The sequence below is a fragment of the Lissotriton helveticus genome, chromosome 9 (assembly GCF_964261635.1).
Source record: "Lissotriton helveticus chromosome 9, aLisHel1.1, whole genome shotgun sequence".
In the NCBI taxonomy this organism is placed as follows: domain Eukaryota; kingdom Metazoa; phylum Chordata; class Amphibia; order Caudata; family Salamandridae; genus Lissotriton; species Lissotriton helveticus.
The window spans coordinates 249,075,593-249,100,063 of record NC_136070.1 but is presented as its reverse complement, the minus strand read 5'-3'; the positions used below and the strand labels follow the sequence as shown (position 1 = coordinate 249,100,063).

Here is a 24,471-nt window from a genome sequence, read left to right as displayed (position 1 = left end):
GAATTTCCATGTTGGTAGCTCTTAGACGCTACGCCTGGCTGAGGTCTACTGGCTTTTCGGGTGATGTCCAAGCTGCGATTTTAGACATGCCCTTTGATGGCCGTCGCTTGTTTGGCGACAAGGCGGACAACGCGCTTGAGCGCTTTAAGGACTCCAGGGTTACGTCCAGGTCCTTAGCCACAGGCCTGCGCAAGCTGTCCAGTCTCTGTGTGGCTGGGGACGTTGGACCCACCTTCGTGGGGCTGGGGGGCAGCGGGTGGGCCAGTCCACCAGGGCCCCCTCGGCAGCAGCCTCCAAGCCCTCCTAGTCTGACCTTTCAGGGCCACCATTTGCCAGTGGGCGGCAGGATTCGCCATCACCTCTCCCACTGGCTCATCATCACGTCGGACAGGTGGGTTTTGCAGATAGCCCAAAGGTGCTACTCCTTCCTGTTCAAGACTACCCCGCCATCCATGCCACCTCAGACCCATCGCATGTCGGAGGATCACTTGACCCTTCTCCAACAGGAAGTTACAGCTCTCTTGGCCAAGGGAGCTTTCAAGTGAGTTCCTGTCCCAGCAGTAGGTCGTTGTTGTTATTCCCACTACTTTCTGGTGCTCAAAAGGACAAGGTTCTGCGTCCTATCTTGGATCTCATGAACATCAACCGCTTCCTCCTGAAGGAGAAGTTCAAAATGTTGACACTAGCTCAGGTCCTGAAACATAACCAACAAACATGGTGATCAATTTGTCCTCCATAAATCTCACTGACGCACACAACCAAATCCTTAACAAAGGCTTATCCTTTTGTCAGACTGCACAATGGGACCTTGTTCAAACAAAGGTTGACTTATTCAAATTCACCAGGAAACGACATTTTTTCACTGACAATCCAATACGACTTACTACACCCAATGATGGTCAACAAACGAGCAAATTTACTGCACGAGACCTGGAAAACACCAATCTCTTGTTACAACTGTCTACTGACATAGCACCGGATAATCTGGAATCATTAACTACAACTGCAGAAGAGTTGGGAATAGACATCTTTCATTCAAAACCCAATCCGCTTAAGAAGAAATCTAAATTCACACCAGCATTACCATCTGGTAATTCCATTCACATGTTCTTTAAGAATGTCACTCAGGACCTTGACAAGGAATTTCAAAAATACCAGTCTAAACAGAAATATGTTCCAAAAAATATCTCTGTAAAAGAAAGACAAGCGTTGATGGAACTAAAACAAGACTCCAACCTAACAATAAAAGAAGCTGATAAAGGTGGAAATGTCGTCATTCTTAATACATCAGATTACCTAATGGAAGCCCATCGACAATTGGAAGACGCCACCTGTTATCAAAAATTGAATCCTAATCTTACTCAAAACATTCAGGATAAATTACTCGGACTCCTTAATGAATGGTATGAAAAAGATCACTTAACAATAGAAGAAAAACAACTTTCTATATATCAACAATCCAATTACCCCAACACTGTATCTTCTACCCAAGGTGCATAAGCCAGGAAGGATACCAAAAGGAAGATCAATCATTTCAGGCATTGATTCAATCTGCTCAAATGTGGGGGCATTCATTGATGCTGAATTACAACCACTAATGAAGGCCCTTCCATCCTTCATTAGGGATACCAAGGGCGTATTGCAAAAACTGGAAAACATAGTTTGGCAAGACGATTACATACTCGCAGCAATTGATATCACCAGTCTGTACACGTCAATTATACACTCTGACGGAATATCAGCAACAAGAAAATTCTTACAGACAAGATCTGTCCATCTGACTGCAAGAAACAGAATGATCCTTGACATGTTAGAATTTTGCCTCTTTAACAACTACTTCATCTTCAATGGCAACTTCTACTTACAGCTTCAAGGCACGGCAATGGGGGCCTAATTTGCGCCACCATATGCTTTCCTCTTGATGGGAGAGGTCGAGCAACACAGGCTATGGGGTGAAAGACCTGAGGATATCACTAATAACATAATTATGTGGGGAAGATATATAGATGATATCCTGCTAGTATGGCAAGGACCAGAAAAGAGTCTCAGATCCTTCATCAATTCTCTGACACCAAATCAGTGGGGAATCGACATTACCTATACCATCTCAAGAACGGAAATAGAACATCTGGACTTATCCATTTACATTGAAAACAATAAATTACACACAAAGATGCACAGAAAACCTACATCCGCCAATTCCATTTTCCATGCCTCTAGCAGTCACCCTGTAGCAAACACAAAATGCCTGCCCCCACCTTTTCTTTAAACACTTATTCAACCCAATAGGACAAACAAAAATTCTTTTACGTTTGGCCTGGTATTTTATTGATACCCATCAGCTTCGATATTTGTGAAATATTTTTTGTATATAAATTATACAGAAAAGGAACAAATACATTCAATATATCACTTAGACCTATACACAACTATTTACAAAAACAACAATATATACATTTCAAATATCATACATTCTACACATAATACACAATACAATCACTAAAGATTGGAAAAATTATTATTCAATAGATCTAATCTATATTCATGAAGAAAGAAAAGGGAGACAAAGTCAAAGAGAAAGAGCAAGACTTTAGTTAGACTCCCTGGACACACCATAACGAACATTCCAGCAGGTGAATACCGACGGGCTCGGATGAACTGTGGTTCAAATGAAGAATATCAAATTCGTTCTGACAAAATACCACAACACCTCAGACAACGAGGATATAAAGAACATGTCCTTAATAAAGCCCAAAAGCAATTCTCTGACATTGAAAGACAAGCATTACTACACAATAACCAAGTCAGAGACTGCAAAGCAGCAATTCGTTTCAACACTCAATATAACATTGGACAGTATCACATCCGCAAAACCTTGAACAAACATTGGCACCTTTTGAAAGACAATCCAACCATAGCTTCTGTCCTACATGATAAACCACAACTTAGTTTCTCGAGGAGTAAAAATCTGAGAGACATTCTTTGTCCATCCTTCCTGGAGACCAAACATAAGCCAACTACTTTCCTACAGCAACCAAGTGGTTTCTTTACTTGTACTAATTGCTCAATTCGCAAACTGGGCAAATCAAAAATAAAAGAAGTTTTAATCAATGGTCACAAATTCAAAAACAACAACTTTATCAATTGTGAAAGCACCAATGTCATTTATCTTATCTCCTGTCCGTGTGGGCAAAACTACATCGGAAGCACAACTCGGCCATTGAAAACTCGCATTCAAGAACCTTATCAAAATATACATAAGACAGATACAAGACAACCCTTGGTTGATCACTTCTTGAAAAATCACTGTCCCCAACTGACATTCTCATTTGTAGGTCTGAAAAAACTGAAACAGCACAAACGAGGTGGGAACCTGGAATCACGCCTACGGAAAGAGGAGAGTGCCTTGATTATAGGCATGGAGACAGTGGAAAAGGGCCTCAATCAGGAACATGAGTGGCATCACTGGCTCTCAAAGACTAAACATTTCCTGGGAGACACTCTATGGTATAAGAGGTTCCGTCAAATCACTGATGACCTGATGCTTTACTGTAAAAAATGAAAGAAAGAATCAGCGTAGTATTCTTTAAGCAATAGGAAGAATAAAACTAGTTTAGTTTAGCAATAGAATTTTTTTTAATACTGCTCAGTAAACTATGAACTGACTATTTAGACCGGAAATTGCCCTTTTAAATAACATGTACCTCATGACCTCACACTATAGCACTAGGATAACCTGAACGAACATGTCACAAATAACAATTTAAGACCATGTTGACTATTAACCACAATTTAATCGTTAAACATGCAGCATAATGTCGCCACCGATATCAACTAAGTAAAAAATAAAATATGTTGTAGACCATCTAACTATCCAACTTAAGAATGTTACCAGACTTCGATCTAAACTATAAACATTTTGGATACTCGAGTTCTCACAATTATTGATAAAATAGAGTCTGCTTTTCTGATCTCTAAGATTGAACTTGTCATTTTCTTTTAAATATCTATGCCGTGCAACACGAGCCATGGCATACAATGATAGCTCCCGAGAAATATCACCCTTCTAAGATGGCCGACAAGATCTGTGACTGATAGCCTTAGTCTGTTGTTGATGACTGTTACTAATAATGCCCGGCTTCTATCGGGAGAATCTTCTTGCACAAACTATTATAGATATGGACTGCATGTTATAAAGGCACAATTTAACAATACATGCTTTTATTTTACAAACGCAGATTTCCCCCCTTTAATCATCACTTGCAACTTATTAATTTGAGTTCCAACGAATACGAGGACCGTTTACTTCCGGTTCACCACGCCACTTCGGGCTATTTAACAAGGCGGCAGTCTCAGAGCAAAACATGGGACCCGCGCCGCATACCGGATTACTCGTAGGACATCGCTACTTCTGGAGATTTACCTCTAAATGTAAGTAAGTCCTGTGTGCACCCGGCATTCCGCCCGTAAATAATGATGCTTCCATCCCCTTTTTTTCCGACTCAGTGTCTTTTCTTAAAATAAGAGAGGAGCTAATTTATCACCCTGTTTTCCACCTGACCTCTATATAGGGACGGTGGTGTCACGCTCAGACTGCACGTGGAGTAATCTAGTCGCAGATTAAGAATAATTCCGCCTGTCAATAATGAAGCTTCCCCCTCCTCTCGGTGCGGTCTCTGTTCTATAGTAAGAGCAAAGCTAACCTTTATTTCAGTTTGGCATTGTGACAATGGAGTCTCGCTTAAATTGAATGTGAAGCTAAACTGCTGCAAGTTTAGATTAATGCGTTCTATTATACATTGGCGCCATAGGTTTAAATTGTTTTTTGTCAAAGAATCCTGATTATTAGGAACTTACGTCCTACCGCCGCTCTATCAATGTATCTTACAAGAAACCAACACTTTCATCAAAGGGGCCCACTACAAAACCATCTAAACCAGAGACCTCTCTTCCTGTCCTAAATACAACTAAATAATCAGACAATGATATTATTATACCCTTTTCAAACAATGTTCCGCCACTTTTAAACAAACAGCAATAATAAATAGCTATGAACATTAACCATATGTTATTTGATGTAAAGAAAGGCAAATGTACCATGATGGAGAGTTGTATATTTGTGAACTGATCATAATCACACATTGTCTTTACAGAATTGAACGGGGAATCTATTCTTTGAGGTTACTGTGCATCGGCAAAACAGGAAAAAGTTAAAGAATGATGTAATCAAATTGATTTAGGTATTAATAATAACAATGTTTTTTCAACGTTTGCCTTACACTGGTATCTTGGGTGTTTCATTGTTTCTCACCGAATACTCAATCCCTATAACAAATCTAAATTATATAGGGATCTCTACACATGAGTACACACTGGACCGCATGCACTATCTGTAATGTACAGCAATATTTTAATATTACATTACTATCCTTAGGATTAAAAATACTCCATCTTTTTAATAAGCCTGTGTAACAGTATCCTCTATACTGGGACTGTCACTTTCTTCTTTTAATACTTTAGTGAAAATGCACACTATGATCAGTTCCATATTAATAAAGTTAACCCTCAACTATTGGAAACCTTTCTTCGGAATTTTAAAATTAGAAAATATTCTGCTACATATTTTTTCTGACTCACTGATCTTTCTGCACCCTTTTCACTTTCGTTTTCTTGGGGTCGACTGATCTTTAATATAGATTATTTTTGACAAATGTTCTTTATCTTTGTTTACAGCCTTGGCGCTATTCGCCATATAGGGCAAAACACGTGTCGGCTGTTGTTTGCTCCTTGTTGAATTAATAAAGCAACTTCTTGGATAAATTCAACGAAGATGGAATTAATTTTTAGTATTTGAATGGTGATTGCAATGAAGACAAGAAGGATTTAGCCTTTTACGTGAATAACTCATCTACTCACAGAAAAGGAACGTATACTCATACTTAGCCTTAACTAGCTCAGGTCCTGCCCTGGAGACTGGATGGTAGCGTTGGACTTGCAGGACGCTTATTTTCACATCCCCGTCCTGCCGGCCCACGGGCGTTACCTGCGGTTCACGGTAGGACACAAGCACTTTCAGCTTACTGTGCTCCCCTTTGGGCATACCAGCGTCCCTCAGGTGTTCATGAAAGTGATTGCGGTGGTCGCAGCTCATCTGCGCAGATCAGGGGTTGCCCTATTCCTATCTCGACGACTGGCTGTTGAAGGCTGGCTTGGCCCAGGTTATCGTCTCTCACCTCTAGACTACGGCTGCCCTCCTGCATTCGCTGGGGTTCACCATCACTGTGCCGAAGTCACACCTGATTCCCTCTCAGAAGCTCATTTTCATCAGAGCGGTTGTGGACACAGTGCAGTTTCGGGCCTATCCTCCCGATCAGAGAGTCCGGGATATTCAGGCTATGATTCAGATCTTTCAGCCTCTATCCCGGGTTTCGGTCAGAATGACCCTGAGACTACTGGGCCTCATGGTCTCCTGCATCCTGTCAGTGGACTGTGTGAGATGGCATATGCGGGCTCTGCATTGGGACCTGAGGTTCCAGTGGGCACAGCATTAGGGGAATCTTTCCTATTGTGTCCAGATCTCGGAGGGTACTGCACGCCAATTGCAGTGGTGGCTAATGAACCAGGATTAGGTCAGCGGCAGATCCCTCTCCCTTCCCCCAACCAGAGTTCACAGTGGTGACCGATGCATCACTGCTGGGGTGGGGCGGCCACATGGGAGAGGCTGAGATCAGAGGCCTCAGGTCTCCAGAGTTCGGGCTCCAGTTGAACCCGGAAAAAAACGAGGTGATGCTAATGGGAAAAGCTATGGATGTCTGGTCAGAAGACTGGTGGCCTACTCAGCTAGGACCTGCTCCATCTCCTAAACTGACAGTAAAAAATCTGGGGCTAAAGCTTGACCGAGTCCTGAACATGAAAGATCATGTTTCGGCCACGACAAGTTCGTGTTCGACTTCTGAGGAAAATTTTACCTTGCATACCCATCTCCCATCGGAGAACACTAGTACAGGCAATGGTAATTAGCCGTCTGGACTACGGGAACGCCCTATTGGCGGAAGTTGGAGCGACACTACTGGCTAAACTCTAAGTAGCTCAAAATACTGCAGCTAGAATGATTTTAAATCAATCAGCAGGTTCACCTTCAGCTCCCCTGTTGAAGGAACTGCATTGTCTGGCAGTAAAGAAAAGGTCTTTCTTTAAGATCTGTTGTCTTGCGTACAATGCTTTTAATAAAAGAGGCCCTCTGTACTTGCGGAAAAAATTACAGAAATACTCCCCTTGTAGGAATCTTAGATCTAGTGCTCATGATCTCTTACAGATTCTCCAAATTCGGCTGGCCCGTACGGGAGAAAGAGCCTTTTCATTTCTAGCGCCAAGGTACTGGAACCAACTCCCACAGGAACTACGAAAAATTTCAAGCTATAATGTCTTCAGGAAACAGCTGAAAGCATACCTGGCTGCATTTATTTGCAGGTCCTCTCCAAAGGTGTACTTCTGCCTAGATAGCGCCGTTATGCCCCAGGGTGATTTGAGCGCTCTATAAACTTTAACATAACCTAACATCAACCTTCTGGAGCTTTGGGCATTTCATCTTGCATTAAAGGCATTCCTTCCCTCTGTCCAGGGAAGAGTAGTGCAGGTGTTCACAGATTACACCACCACCATGTGGTACTACAACAAACAGGGCGGGGTGGGGCCATGGACCGTATGTCAGGAGGCTCTCCGCCTTTGGACATGGCTAGAACATCAGGGCATATCTCTGGTGGTTCAGCACCTTGCAGGTTCTCTGAACGTCAGGTTGGACGAACTCACATGCATGATGGATCACTAATGGCATCTTCGTTTGGAGCTGGTGCAAGGTCTCTTTCAGCAGTGGGGAGAGCCTTAGTTGGATCTGTTCGCTACCCAAGAGAAATTCCAATGTCAGCAGTTCTGCACGTTGGAATTTCCAAGGCAGTACTCGCTAGGCTTCACTTTTCGTCTCAAGTGGAGTTGCGGTCTTCTATAAGCCTTTCCGCCTAAACCACTTCTGCCCACAGTGCTAAAGATCAAGCGCGACCGGGCCCTAGTCATTCTTGTGGGCCCAGATTGGGCACAAAGAGTATGGTATCCCGAGCTATTGCACATGGCCATCGCTCCTCCTATCAGACTGCCTCTTCGGGAGGATCTTCTCTCGCAGCAGCAGGGGACGGGCCTCACCGAACCTGTCCAGCCTCCACCTACTTGCGTGGAGATTGAGCGGCGACAGTTGACAGCTTTCGACCTTCCTCCCAAAGTCTGCAATGTTATCTTGGCAGTCAAGCGTCTCTCCACCAAAACAGTATACGCCTGTAGATGGAACAAGTTTGTGGCAGGGTGCGCAGCAAACGCTGTGGATCCCCTTTCTGCCCCCCTTTCAGAGGTTCTCCTCTTCATTCTTTCTTTGGCCCAGCAGGGCTCTGCTCTGGGCACTCTCAAAGGCTATCTTTCAACCATTTCCGCATTCCTTCTGCTTCCTGACCAGCCTTCTCTTTTATTTTTTAATTTATTTTATTTAAGAGGTTTTATATAGCGCTGGCTGGACCCAGGAGTATCAGAGCGCTTTACAAGGTGTTTCCATACAGGTACAGTGTGTATAAGCACAGACAATGGAATAATAAAAGAGCAAGTCCACATAGGATACATGACCTCTAGATAAAAAAGTAAAAACAATTTCTAGACACTATGAGTAATCTTATCTTATCTTATCTTAAGGGGGACTTATATAGCGCTCTGTCACCGTAGGTTTCCTGGCGCTGGGTGGTGCTGAGAGATGTGGAGGAGGGGAGCTAGCCAGACTGTGTGAAGAGATTGGTTTTAAGACATTTTCTAAATTCCAGCAGAGACATGGAAGATTTGAGCAATAGCGGCAGCTGGGTCCAAAGTTTGGGGGCTAGATGGGCAAATCTGCAGCCACCATATTTTTTAAGTTTGATTGGAACTGCAGTCAGAAGTTGACGATGGGAGGACCGTAAGTTACGTGCTGGACGGTAAGGAGTCACTAGAGATCTTAGGAAGGCGGGAGACGTACCAGTCACAGCTTTGTAGGTCAGGCAGCCGATCTTAAACGCGGCTCTCTGTTCGACCGGCAGCCAGTGGAGTTTGCAAAGCAATGGTTTTGCAGACTGCCACTTCGGGATCTTATAGGCTAGTCGGGCCGCCTGGTTCTGCACAATGTGCAGCCTATGAAGCAGATATTTCGGTAGGCCATGGTACAGGGAGTTGGAGAAATCCAGGCGGGAGAGCACTAGGGCGATCAGAACTTGTATCAAGGCTTCAGGCGATAGGAGGTGGGAAACTTTCCTGATTCTCCGAAGCTGAAACATACAGGAGGATACGACTGCACCAACCTGAGGCTTGAGGGAGAGCTCAGGATCGATAATAATCCCCAGGCTCTTTGCCGACTTAGCCGGAATGGGCGGGGAACCCAACTCTACAGGCCAGAACTGTGGGCCCCAATGGGTGGAGCTACTGCCCGGGAGAATTAGCTCTGTCTTTCCTGGGTTCAGCTTAAGCTGATTGAGGTTCATCCATTGCTGGATATGTAACATGACCGCCTGACAGTTGAGAGCTGCGTTAGAAGTGTTGAGAGGAAAAATGATTTGCAGGTTGTCTGCGTAATTAAAGACGGTGATGTCCCAGCTCTTCAAGGAGTGGATGAGCGGGCGAAGATAAAGATTAAAAAGCAGGGGAGACAGAGAGGAACCCTGAGGCACTCCACAGGTGAATAGTTCCCGGGTGGCTGTGAAAGGACCCAAGTGGACAGCCTGGGTTCTGCCTGTCAAGAAGGATTGAATCCAGGCCGAACCCCGGATGCCGGCGTGCTCGACACGGTGGAGGAGGATGTTATGGTCCACCGTGTCGAACGCTGCCGACAGGTCCAGAAGGATCAGAGCCTGAGGAGACCCTTTATCGGCATTGCTCCTGAGAGAGTCCATAACCGCCAGGATCACAGCCTCAGTAGAATGGGCAGGTCTGAAGCCGGCTTGGTTAGGCTCGAGGTGGCTGGAGGACTCGAACTGAGAGAGGCAGCTGGTGACATGGGCCTCCAAGATCTTAGAGAGATAAGGCAGGAGAGAAATAGGCCGATAATTGGCAAGGTCCTCTGGATCAGCTCCAGGTTTTTTTAGCAATGGTACCAAGGCAGCCTCCTTAAAGGAGTTGGGTACAATGCCGGCCTCAAGAGAGGTGTTTAGTAGAGGCAAGATGCAGTTCGGCAGGGCCACGCAGATGTCCCTAAAAACAGAGGGAGGGCAACAATCATTGGGGGAGCCAGATTTGACTCGAGAGGCGAGTTTGGCAAGGGAGGAAGAATCGAGGAAGGGAAAGTGTAACAGTGAAGATGGGTTTCCAGGGGAAGGGGCAAGTGGAGTGGCAGGAGGGGCAGGGGGAATAGTGTTCTTGATCTTGATGATCTTCTCAGTAAAAAAGCTGTTTAAAGCATCATAGGATTGTTGGGTGGGGACCTGGGAAGGGAGGGTTCTGGCGTCAGACGTCAACTCGCCCATGATACTGTAATAGCGGTCACAGTTTGGCAGGAAGCCTCACTTAAGTATACAAAAAACATGCAAGAGAACGGAGGGTCATGAGGAGGGGAGGTAAGGTGATCAGATAGAAGGAAAGGGAGTTGGCCAGGCGGGTGGTCACAAGTCATATGCGGAGCAGCTAGGTGGGGTGATGCAAAGGGGCGAGGCTACGAGGGAGGGATTAGAAACCCCAGTATTTATTAAGGAGAAGAAGTTTGAGTTCTTTTTTGAAGCTGGGGTAGGACTGGTTACAGCGGAGGTCTTTTGGGAGGGCATTCCAAATAAGCGGGGCATTGCCTGAAAAGGAGCGTGACTGAGTGGAATTTTTTTTCTGAAGGGGGGATAAGTAGGAGGGTGTTAGAGCTTCTCAGTGATCGCGTGCAACCTGCTTTGGTCAGTTTGTTGGAGAGGTATGTCGGTGTGTTTTGGTGGAGGATTTTGTGCGTAATGCAGGCGGTTTTATATGTGGATCTACCTTCAATGGGGAGCCATTTAAGGGCGGGAGAGATGTGGTCAAATCGTTTCAGGTCCCCTATTGTAAATTGCTTCCTTAAGGGCATTACTCACTTGTTTCCCCCCAACCCCTTTCGTAATGCCCCAGTGGGACTTGTACCTGGTTCTCACCTATCTTATGTGAGCTCCTTTCGAGCCTCTTCATAACTGTCCTCTCAGACTTCTGACTCTTAAGACTGCCTTTCTGGTTGCCATCATCGCTGCTTGTAGAGTGAGTGAGCTTCAATCCCTTTCTTCTAAACCTGCTTTCCTGGCTGTTCATCCAGACAAAGTTGTTCTTCGCCCTAGGCCTTCTTTCCTTCCCAAAGTGGTTACCTCTTTCCATTTAGAAGAGACCATCACTTTGCCTACCTTCTTCCAGCCACCGCATCCTTCTAAAGAGGAAAAGAGGCTCCACCGTCTGGATCCAAAACATGTGCTTTCATTTTATCTGGAAAGCATAAATCAATTCCGGGTGGATGACCAGCTCTTGGTTGGCGATGTGGGTGCCAAGAAAGATCGGGGCATGTAAAAATGAAGAGATGGGACGTTCTTTTCATCCAAATCTGCTATTCCTTAGCGGAAAATGAACCTCCAGTGGGGTTACGCGCCCATTCCACCACGGCGATGGCAGCCACTACTGCTTTGGGACGTGGGGTCCCCCTTCTTGACATCTCCCAGGCAGCTATGTTGGCTTCACTGCACGTTTGCCAAACACTACTACCAGTTCTCAAGGACTTTCTGGTGTGATCTTGGTTCGCAGACCCACCTGCGGGGTTGGTATTGCTGGGATTTCTATTCTAATGTGAGGTATCCATCACTAATTCTCTCTTTTAGATGAACAAGCTACTTACCTTCGGTAACAATATATCTGTAAGAGACCTAGATTAGGTATGGATTTCTCACCGCCCCGCTCATCATCCATGTTCTGTGAACTGACTTCTAGGGTAAGGAACTCCCTTTAAGGGCCCTAGTTTTGGGCACCAGTTGTTAGTATCTTGCATGGCTCTGCACTTCTGGCATGGAATGTCGTGTAAAGAACTGACGTCTGCCGGCGAGGGCGACATCTGAGTAGACACTGCAACGTCATTCCGGCGACCACGATGCCAACGAATAAAGCAGAGTCGCCCGAAGCCACCTATCGACACGCAGGGATCATGCTGAAGAAAAATTTCTCTGAATCCAGTCCGACGCCTGAGGTAATTCTAAGATGAGGAATCCATAACTAATCTAGGTCTTTTACAGATATATCCTTACCGAAGGTTAGTAACTTGTTCTTCCCTCTCAAAACAAACCCAAACCATTTGTGATCCAACAATGGAATCTTAACTTTGTCTTGATGTTTCTCATGTGTACGGCCATTGAACCAATGGTTTTTGCTGTGCCTCCTGACCATAAAGACTGTTTTCCTTATTGCAATTACATCCACTTATTGCCTGCCATTTTCAGTGCAATTGGGCAATCCATCAACTAACTAGTCGTCTTTGCTCCTTCCTCACCCCTTAAAAGAGGAGGAGATAGTCAATCACTTGGGCCCTAAAAGGGCGGTTAAGCTTCTATATTGGTTGTACCAAGGAAAATAGAGTATGCAATCAGTTTTTTGTGGGGTTCTCTGCAGTGTAGAAATGGAAGGCTGTCAAGAAGAGTACTTTGTTTAGGTGGAAAATCCTCTGCATTAAGATCTAGTACGCATTGGCCAAGAAGCAGCCACAGGAAGGTCTGAAAGTGCCCATTCCACTAGGTTATTGCTGCTACCACTGCATTGGCACAGGGAGTGTGTGTACTTGATATTTGCCAAGCTGCGATGTGGGTGTTGATTCATATGTTTACAAAGCACTACTGCCTTGACAGCTAGGTCCAGTGGGGAGGACAGTTCCACTGTTGGGTCGTGCAGGACTTTTTGGTCTGAATCCACTCTACAGAAACTCCCTCTGGGCAGGTACTGCTTTGGTGTCTGTTCTAAAGTGAAGAATATGCAGTTAGAAATATACATCAGAAGAAAAAGTTACTTACCTTCAGTAAAGCTCCTTTCTTGCGGGCAGTATGCCTAACTGTAGATTCTTCATCTGCTTCTCACCACCCCTTACTGTTGAGTGGCTTCTTATTAAAATCTAAATATGTCTCAAGTTAGAACTCTCCACACTGTTACCAACAATTGTTCACACTCCATGTCTGAGGGCACAGAAAGTGTCAAAGATAAACTGTTGTCAGCGTCTAGTGGTGTTGCTGCGATGTTCTCCACCCTGTCATCTCTGTGATGGTGTGCAGTTGTCATGAAGCCAAATGACACCACCTACTGGCTTATTGGAGCATTGCTATGGAAAAGGTGTTCTGGATCCAGTCTGGCACCTGGGGTTGTATTTTAAGGTGAGGAATCTAGATTAAAGTATCCAACAGAAGGAGTGTTCCGAAAGGTTAGTAACTTGTTCTTTTCTGCGAATCAGTTAGTATATTTACAGTGTGTGCCTTAAATTATTGACAACACTCTCCTGCCTTGCAGTACTTTGACCTACTGGGCGCCAGACTGGACTTTTAACTTTTTCCTAAAGCTCAAACCGGGAACCGAGCTACAAATGTTTAAGGTATTTTATTCCGCTTTCACACCTCATTGTTAGTTGTGTTAGTCACTGGCACACTGTCTTTCTGATTATTTGATAAGTAGTGTCAAAGGAAGCCTCATTGGCCAAGAAACTTTAATTGACACTTTACACAACAAAAAGATCCTGCAATTATTTTTGTATTCGGTCAGAATATGATCTGATACACAATCGCTATTTGCACTATGATTTGTCACGAAAACTCTGCTTTGATACACCCCCATCTGCTGCAATCGAATTAGGGAAAGATGGAATTATCATTCTTATCAGAAACTGCACATATATCCAAATTCACCAGCATTGATGATTTATGAATAACCTTCCTCTGTTTACAGCTGTTGTTGTGCATCAACCAAAGACTACCGAGCTCCATTTTTTTAAATTCTTACATCTCTTATCATAGCGCTGATTATATGAGCCTTTCTAGGAATTTAGTCAAGAAAAGCAACTTTTGTTGTTGGTCTGAAAATAATAGGGTTTTAGCGCTTTCTTTATCATTGATCTTATTTGGCCATGCTTCCGCTTAATTGGAGCTACTACTTGGTTCAAAGCAGAATTGGCTAAATTAGGGATTACCAAGATGGGTCCGAATTGTCGACTGTGAATTTAAAAACCTAGAGTCCCCGTTGCCATTCCTGTTGAGCTGGCCACTGTTATTTACATACTAGACACCATTGTAGAGACGTGCTGCCTCTCACTTTGTGTATAACCAAACTTTCTGTCACAGTGTTCTTGTTTTTCCAAACAAAACTGTACATGCTCATTCAGTTGTCTTTCAATATTCTTATACCCAAACTGTGCACCAGTATTAACCAGAAGCAGGACTGCTGGCTACATCCTCGTTTCTCTGTCGCACTTGAACAGCTGCTAAACGTGTTGCTTATTGCACTGCTTGGCATAGTTTGTGATATTATCATTTGTTACACAATAACCTGTATTTTCTTCTTAGTGGCATTATTTACTTTATAACCATATGATCCCCTGCTTAGTTAACAATAAAAATATCTTGTGGTAACGTATTCTCCCTGAATAACTGCAACCAACAACAAAATCACTTGACAGACTTTGCAATTTTATCCTTTCAGCCACCACTTCTATATAACACATATTTTTTTTAAAACATGCTTTGTACTTTATAACAAACATTCTGCAATGCTATTTCACATTTTTTTCCAATATTTACTTTTCAATCTATAACAACCAAATTACTCAAGCAAAACAACTTGGTTAGCCAATGCTTGTTTTTCTGGTGTCATCAGAAATATATATGTTGTGGAACCTGCCTACATTAGTCTACATTTTGTTTACATTTAGGGCCAAACAGTTTTCCTTCATGCATTAGATTTGTGGATAATGACCTGAAAGAGTTTTGGAATCTTCGTGGTAATTTACTATTATGTGTAAGATCATCCTTTCAGCGGAACTAGTCCTGTAGTGACACCCAGTGAAGAGGCGATCCTTGTAGAGTATGGTAATTAGATGTCACTCCATAGCCAAAAAGTGAGTTTGTTTTCTAACTTAACAAGGCCTTGATCCATTGAACTTCTTTTGATTCCACCCCCCACCTCCCTGCCGTAATCTAATTAGAACAATGGAATTATCCTTGTTATTAGAAACTGCGTAAATGTCCAAATTCACCAGCATTGATGATTTACAAATAACCTTCCTCTGTTTACGGCTGTTTTGCATCCACCGAAGGAGGGTGTTTCTGGAACTCTAACCACTTGGAGCCATGATTATCAAGCTCTATTTTTTTCTTCCTACATCTCTAACCCTAGCATTGATCAAATGAATTTTTCTAGGAATTTAGTTGACAAAAGCATTTTTCATTGGTCTGAAACTAATTGGGTTATAGAGCTTTCTTTATCATTTGCCTCATTTGGCCAAGCTTCCACTTTATTGGGGCTACTACTTGGTTCAAAGTAGAATTAACTATATTGGATATTATCATGGGTCTAAAGTGTCTTCTGTGAATTTAAAAGCATAGAGACCCCTTTACATGTTTGTAGTTTTTGTGTTAAAATTGCAGCTCTTAGGTCTTCAACCTTGATATATTTTAACCCCTCCCATGCTCATGACGAGCTGAGCTCGTCATGAGCCACGGCGCTCCGGTGCTCATGACGAGCTCAGCTCGTCATGAGCCGTGGAACGCTCAAATGCGGGGAGAATTCCCCTGCTGTGCTGAGCGTTCCACGGCAGGTAATGCACCTGTGACGAGAGCACAGGAGCGCCGTTCCTCATGACGACGAGCTCAGCTCGTCATGAGCATGCGGGCGCCGTGCGCGCCCCCCTCACCCCCAGCACAGTGGGGGAATAACCCCCGCAGCGAAGGGGTTAAGTGGAAGAGCTCATTGTCTGGCAGAGGTGGCACTTCAGTTTAGTGCACTTAAAATTTGTTTGGCATTCTTGCTGCTTTCTGCTCATTCTGTTGAAAATAATTGTCATTTTTGTTAGAAAAACGATCCTGAACACCTTTAGTCTGCTACACTAATTGTGGCTTCAGGTTAAATATCCAAGATGTCTTATTCATAACGTTTGTTAGGTATGATTCTTTCATTCCTGTACAAGATATGCGTACTCCTCACTCACCAGTGAACAGGCATAGTGCCTCAAAGTCACCTTCTGTTGGACCTGCATTTTGATAATAAAATATTTTTGGGAGACTATCTTCTTGTGTTTCTGGCCCATGTATATTTGGTCTTTTACTGTTTTGTACCATGTTCAAAATTCTCTTGCGGAATCTTACAACATGGAGGACGCATACTTGAGAGATGATGGACACTGTTTACTCCACTAAACACTGGTTCATTTGCAGATAAATAAAATACAGGTCAAGCTTATAATTTAAAGGTCCCATCGGAGATGGAACTAGCCAGAACCCAAGATGGCCTTAGGATCACGGAGCTGTCATCCATAGCTCCATCCCCACCATCTGCAAAGCATGGATTGAAAGAGTCTCAAGAGGTGCTGGGAGTAGAGTAGAGTAGAGTAGACCTCTACAACTCCTGGTGAGAGACCAATTATGGAGTTGCCCTTCTCTTCTTGCTGCGTGTCTGTGATGACTACTCACAGAGCACAATATGCAGTGCATGGCCCTTCTAGCTTGTCAAGGAGCGCCTGGACTTTGCAGGGACCCCTTTTCGTTGTTGTACAGGAGAGAAAGGGGTGGATACGTTGCAGCATAACTAATCCTGCTTGAAAGGGCTGTGGCATTGGTTGACTACCAGTGTGGCAGAGGTAAATACCATGAGGAAACTGGCAGTTAACACCCGGGATTGAGCAGGGCATCCCTTTGGATAAGAGGGCGACATGTGGCCCTGCCATTGAGTGGGACCTGTGGAACCTGTTTTTCAGTGTCTGCATCAACTCATGAGTACTCCTGTAAAAACAAGCCAAGAAAACAAAAATCTAAGACCGTTGGTGGAACGATTTCTTTGACCCTTACGCAACATCACAGAAGAAGAGTCATGGAGATGAGCAAGAGAATGGGTTCCATCTCTGTAATCGTTTCACCTCAAGCGAGCAAATGCTCCTAAGGTTCACCTGACCTCAAAATCTGACAATGTTCAGCTTGTGGTTAAAAAGTGAAATTTGAATCCTTTGCTTCCCAGATGGGGGCCACTGAAGCGGATCTGTGGAGCTAGAAAGGGCTTGTTGGCGTTCTTGGGATTACAAATGCCGCACTATTGAGAGGCTCATGAAAATAGATGCAAAAGTGGAAGTTCTGGTAAATATGAGAAAAGGCACTCAAATTTTGGGGGAGTCTGTGGCATTTGATGGAACAGGTGCTGTCTTTGCTGGGTACTGTGGTGATAAGGGGTTTCCTTTTGTGTGACACGCTTTCAGGGTGGCTATGAAGGGAGTCTAAAGTGATGGTGTTACAGGCATCTAAACCTGTGGACAAAGTACTGCACAATGTGGTCAAGCATTAGCAGCTGTGCCTTAGTGAGACTAAATTGTTATTGTTTGCAAATCTCATCCCAGAAAGTCTGGTGAGGGAATTGGCTCTCATACCATCCCTTGGCTATCCCCTGAAGATAATAGTAAATCTTGGAGTACAAAATTGAGCAACTGAGAACTGGGCAATGTCATCTTGCGATGGCATATTGGAGGGACAAGGAGGTGCTCCTCATAGAGATGGATGAAAGAGTGGATGTGAAGAGTATGCTGGTCAGTTGATGTTTTTCCCTGGGTTCTATTAGGTCTTTTTTGCTTTGGTCCCCTCTTCCTCCTCCCTGTACATTCTTTGGTATCCTATTTCTAGTTATCCGTGATCTCTAAAAACTGAAAATTGTTTTAAGAAGAATTTGATGACTTGGGGCTACATGTACAAAACTTTAGAATTGCGATTCCCTACTTACGATTCTTAGCGAATTGAAACGAGGAAATCGCAATTCATAATGTAAGAACTTAAGTCTTCAATACCGATTCCTAATGGGTCGCAAATCGACCTACATCATGAATATTAATGAGGTTGGTCATTTGCTACCCATTGGGAATCACAGCCATCATAGGGATGGTGGCCAGCTGGGATCAGAAGACCACCATGTTGGTGATTCTTTTTAAATGAAGCATTTTTTTTAATGCTGCCAGTTTTCCTTGAAGGAAAACTAGATGCATTTCAGAAAAATAAATAAAGTGTTCTTTTTATTTTTTAAGAGCAGGCAGTGGTCTGTGGGACCACTGCCTGCTTTTAAAAATGTTTTCCCGACTATTCTCAAACGGGAAGGGGTGTCTTAGGGACGCCCTCCCATCTCATTTATGAATACGTTACCACCATTTTTAAAATGGCGGTAATTTCAGAATGTTTCGCAACCGCAATTCGGTCGCAAAACATTTGCATACCACTGCGATTCGGTATTAGGAAGGGACGCCCTAAACATGCCGCTTGCTAATACCAAATTGCAAAACTCAAATTGCGATTCGGTAACAGGTTACCGAATCGCTATTTGGTCTTTATATATAACAAAAAGCATTTTTGTGGTCGCAAACCGCCAGATTCAATGAATCGACCCATTTGTGACCTAAACAACGGTTTGTACATGTGCCCTATGTGATAACCTTATGTTTGAAGGTGATATCTCTTCCATTGTATCCAAGTCAACTGCCCGCAATGTTGTTAGCTATAAAAATATGTCAAGCTAAACCTAAAATGTCTCACTAGGAGCTAAGATGGTATTGTATCTCAAGCCAACATCTCACAACTAACTAACAAGGCATGGGTGTAGGCAGTCACCTGACACACAACTAAATACAACAGATTTCTCGACCAATTACCAAATGTGACCTGAAACAATTGGTTTTGCTTTTATAATTTCTACCTTTTATTTTCTTCAGATATCGTCTAACATTAATCTAGGCTTTATATGTTAAATTGTCTTTGTTTTATTGTAGAATGCCAAGTTCAACTGAGAATCATTTCTGGAATGTCAATGTCCTTCTGTTTTATTTCTTTTCCAATTGGAATTTGGATCTCCTTTAATGCCTGTTTCATTTATTGGTTAAACTGATTGACCATTTCTCAGGCAGTAGCATCATTTTAATGTTAAATTCAACAAATGGCAACAGTTCAAAGGAGCGCACAGCAAGTTTAGGAAAAGTAAGTCCACTCAGTTTAGTTGGTGCTCAAGGTGGATCAGAGTCTGTTACCACGACTCCAAAGAAACCACTAAGGTGGTTCGACCACAATTACAAATGTTCCACCAAGCACTCCAATTATTAAATGCAGTCCACAAATTGTATTCTCTGTTTCTCTTCAATTTCTTTTCTTTATTCTTTGTCCTTCTTCCAAAATAACATTTTCCCAACAGCCAACACGTGTTTCGTCTTAGTCAGTCTTTGACAAACCGACTTCTTCAGGGCTGTAAGTAATTATAATAATCGTAATTTTAACCTTAATTCGGTTAACAATATCTACAATAAGTTCTTGCAATGGCTGCATGCCCTGACTAAGTTCCCACGGTTTGGAACGAAACGTGTTGGCTGAGCTGTTTGTTTTTGTGAAGAACTGTATATCAATGAAATAAAAAGTATAAATAAAGGTTTTTGAAATAAGACTGATTCGACTATATAACTTCTCTGTTATCTAGATGTGGATGATTAGCACAATCCAGGTCCGTATAATTGGAAACGTTGACGTTTCGACCCCAAAAAAGGCACAAAGTCCAATTAAACTCTGAGAGGGGATCTCCATCAGGACAAGAAAGGAACAAACTAGATTGTGAGCTGAAGGAAACCAATCAATAACTAGATAGACCCACTGATAAATTTCTCTATACTGTGGGTGATAAGGGTACAATAAAATATGACAGCGTAGTTCACCTGGGACCCACCGTGGGTTATTAAGTGGGATGGCGTCAAAATTGGGCTGGTGGTTCCAATTGGGAGGGAAAAGGTACCTCTTTACTGGTCCAAGAGTGATGCAGAGCGTTGACGTGTATCACCTCTCCTGGACTTACCGGGGGGTCGCTACATACTAGAAGCTGATTTTTGCCAAACTGGGTGACATACTAGGACTTACACCCGAGTGCTCCCCCCTAGTGGCGCTATTAGGAGTTTTGCAAGCAGTGCCTCCAGATAGGTGCAAACTGGCTGCGCTTCTGCTGCTAGCTAAACGTAGGGTGGCCATAAGATGAGGACATCGCACTTTACCCATGGTGGCATACTGGCATAAAGATGCAGTCTATTGCCAGGAACAGCTTGCGGCCTATTGGGAACTCATGCCCGTACACTCACGACTGAATGATATATGGTCCCCACTCGAAGAATATTTGTGTAGTCAGACGCTTGCTAAGACAGTAGATGGCGGGATGTTGGAATGATTTAAATATACTGTGCCATTGAATACGAGCCCCCAGGGCTCCCGAAAAGGCCATACCATGGGAATGATCTGTCCCCCACATGGAAAGAGGTTTCCCCCAATCGTCGCTGCCAGATTCACTTACTCGTAAGCACGCCGATGCTAACTGTTTGTGTTGAATTGTATTTCTATAATTGATCTTCATCTAATGCATTTCTCCTGAGAGTGGTGCAGACCAGCATGGTGACTTCATAATTAGTGGATATATAGTGTTACTTTATATGTATAATGGATGCACACACTGCATTAAGCACTGAAATACTTGCAGTCTGAACAAATTACTGTAAGATTGTGAACCAAGTCAATACATTTAATAAAATAAAGTTGTAGGCCTACCAATAGTTTTATTTTGGCTGGTCAAATTGTCAGTTTAAACCTGCCCACTGCCTGCAGCAACAGACCTGAGACAAGTTTAAGTAAGGGGCTACTTAAGTGGGTAGCACAGTACATACTGAAGGCCCACTAATAGCATTTAATTTACTGCCCTGGGTATTGGGTATACCACTTTACTGGGAACTTATAAGTAAATGAAATATGATAATCAGGTTTAAGCCAATTTTATCATGTTTTACGGAGTGACTACAAGTACTTTAGTATTGGTTAGCAGTGGTAAAGTGCAGTAGCGGCTGCTCCTGTACTCGGGTGCTGTGGCGGACGGATGCGGTGAAAGCTTTAAAAAAAACAAAAAAAACCTCTTACCTGTGCCTTCCTGCCACCGTCTCTCCTCCGTCCTCTTCCTGACTCCGGTTCCAGCAGGATACAGGAGCCAGCAAAAAGCACCCGGCTCCCGATAGCCAAACGCAATGCTGCAATGCAGAATTGTGATTGGTCTGAGTGCCATGGATCGGCGCTCAGCCAGGGAATGGGGGCCTGGGCATGTTCTCAATGTAATGTAATGCAGCCTTGATGTTGAATATGGAAGTTGCGCATGACTGTTTTGGGCGGCCTGAGAGGGCTGACCAAACAGTCATGTGCACTTAGGAGTGTGCAAACCCCTTCTCCCCTGCTACTTTGTCCTCGGAGCAGCGCAGCCCCGCCAGCTGCCGCAGCAGAAGGAAACTTAAAATGATAATAACGCAAGTTATTATAATTTTATGTTTTTTCCTGGTGCGCAGCAGTGGTGCGACACTCCTCAGCCTTAGCGGAGGAGCCGCCATTGGTAAAGTGCACAGAGTCTTGAGGCTAACACAAATAAACTCCGTAAAACAGGAAGGGAGAAGGCAAAAGCTTGAAAAGAGGATGTAGCCTTATGGCTAGAGTGGTCGACCTCGAAGTTGGGTAATCAGGTTTGAGTCTCGGCAACCCCGCTCAGACATCCTGTGATTCTGGGCAAATCACTTAATCTCCCAGTGCCTAACAAAAATGAATGTGTTCTTCTGTAACGAAACTGGTGCTCATGTAAAGCGATATGGTACCCGATTTCTCAGGTCTAGTTCGCACTATATAAAACTCTTAAAAAAATAAATAAAAAAAAACTCTAAAAAAAAATATATATGAGGGAAGACCACTCTATCTGACAGGTCCAACATCCTCCATCGCTAACTACTGTCTAACTAACTACCGTGTGCCAATCATGGTTCTTTAGCCCCTTACCTGTGTAGTACCTTGCTCTCCAACAACTCTGCCTACTTCACTAGCATCAGACTCCTCTCCCTTGAATGTCCTAAAAATCTACAGGCCTTTGGCATCCACAGGATCACTAGAAATGTGTATTTTCTCTACTTTTGTAACTCTTCGCTGGAACCATCTGGTTTGCCATTGATCCTTCTTAAAAAATTCAAGCAGCAACTATTCAGTTTTTTGGTATTGTTCCTTTGTATGTTGACGCACATCAGAAAGTAGGAGAATCTAGGTTTTCTACATTTTATTTAAATGCAACGGACCACTGACCCTGGTCTCCTTCATGTTTGCCTCTCTTTCCTCTGTGCCGTGAAGACATATCATTGGCTCCTTCACATTGCATTTTCTTTTTGTTCTGAGCAGGTTAAGAGTTTGAAGCAGGACAAGGGTCATGAATATATATATTTTTTAAATGGAGCCCTACTTCTGTGATGGAGTGTTATAGAATTACCTTTTCCACTAATGAGGATTAGAGGATCTCCATACCAGATGTCAAGCGTGTCTTGATTTGACGCCCCTTGTTAAAGAAAATGTATTTGGTGAAGACCATTTAAATTGTCGGATTTCATCATTGAACTATCTAATACATCTGTTATTATAATGTCATTATAAACTCCTGTATAAGGTAAAATTCACTCAGCTGCCTTCAAATAAATCAATGTTGCCCAAAGATTCAGTGAAAATAAATGAAAAGATTGATAGTCAATCAAATAACTATTTGTTCTGTGTTTGTTACCCCACCAGACTGATAGAAAGAAGATCCATATTGGATTTCTGCTGTGTTTGTCATTTGACGAGCCATGTCTGCAGGAAGAGTGAACACTGTTATGCTTCTACCAGATGCAGGCGTGGTGATTTTGGATTTACCACAGGTAATGACACAAGCAGTCCTTTGTTCATTTACTTTTGTATTTATTTATTTATTTATTTATTTATTTATTCAAAGTTTTATATAGCGCGAACAAGATCTTTACAGATATCAGAGCGCTTCACAATGACAAGGTAGGGGCAGTAGGAATGAACAGAGGTAGTGGGAACAATGTAGTAGTCACCAACACGAAGGGATCATAATAACATACATAAAACATATCAATATACAGTCAGGTAAACAAGTAATATGAGACGGCACAAGTCATTGATCCCAATACAGAGGTGTTCAGGTACAACTTGGGTGTGTGGAAGGCTTATACCAGTGTTTTAGTATAGTCATCAAGTAGGGTATAGTGCCAAAGGACAAGGTGAGCATTGACACAAGGCAATGCAGAGTCTCTGATCCAACACCTATAAGGTTCAGGAGATCTTGGCCAGAAGGATGGTTTTCACCTCTTTCTTGAAGAGTGCAGTGGAGGAGATACGCCTTGTTTCAGGAGGGAGCGCATTCCAGATCCTGGGTGCCATTCCTGAGAAGGAGCGCTTGTAGGTTTTCTCTTTCCGGAATCTACGGGGTTTCAGGAGTATGATTATACAGAATCCAATAAAAAATGGGAAATCGCCAGATTTGTTAATCTTGCACATATTCATGAATGAGGCTGTGAGTCTGAGATAATTTCTAGTAGAAAAACGAGTTTCTGTGCCCAGAAATGCAGACATTTTTGTAGAAAATGCTTAATTTCTTGTTTGATTTGTTTATTATTTTAGTAGTAGTAACACATAACGATCTACATTCATGTGCGTAGCACAATTGTTGATAATACCATTATATAGGGGAGATAAAGACCCCTTTGTTACAGATCTGCTTATACTTCAAATTTGAACATATCCAAGTGAATATAATTGGAATGGAAACTTGTACTTTGCCGTCATCTGGTCACATGTAGGAGATCAGTGAATTTATTAACCAACATATATATGAACTTCAGGCCCAACAATGCTCAGATCCCCCTCCTGTGATAAATATTATATGATACTGCATTATTTCATGACCAATATTTCTTGTTGTAGCATTCTACTGTTCGTATGATTTCTTGTGTACCATTTCAACCTCCCCTACCCCAAAGTCCCCCAGCCTAAAGCAGTAGATATCCGGTAACCTCATTTCGTCAACACTACCAATCCCAACTGCTGTGGAATTGTGGTATCCTGTTCAGTGTCTAAATTTACCTGAAGCGCCACTAGAAAAGTAGCAGCTGTCTGATATAGGATATATATGTAGCCCGATGGTGTATTCCCTACGTAGAGATACTTCTTCGGACCTCGCCCAGCTGAGGATTGAACAGGAACGGCTAATTTTAACGGCAGGTTACGGGATTTCCAGTGTTTAGTTACAAGTCTTTTGGCCCCAGCTAAACCTAGATCTAAAAAACGGTTTGTGGCTCTGTGTTTTTTGTCTCACAGGAATAATCCCAGTACACATACCTCCCTG

At 43.1% G+C, this 24,471-nt stretch overlaps 1 protein-coding gene across 3 annotated transcripts in view; it reads left to right on the top strand.

Annotated features, from left to right (window-relative positions):
• Positions 1-24,471, top strand: part of ENTPD5 (ectonucleoside triphosphate diphosphohydrolase 5 (inactive)) — a 372,723-nt gene that overhangs the window by 87,923 nt on the left and 260,329 nt on the right. For all 3 annotated transcript variants that reach the window (XM_078659869.1, XM_078659871.1, XM_078659870.1), the window contains exon 4: positions 22,854-22,981. The gene's annotated coding sequence lies outside the window, so the exon portion shown is untranslated. The remainder of the gene's footprint in view (positions 1-22,853; positions 22,982-24,471) is intronic.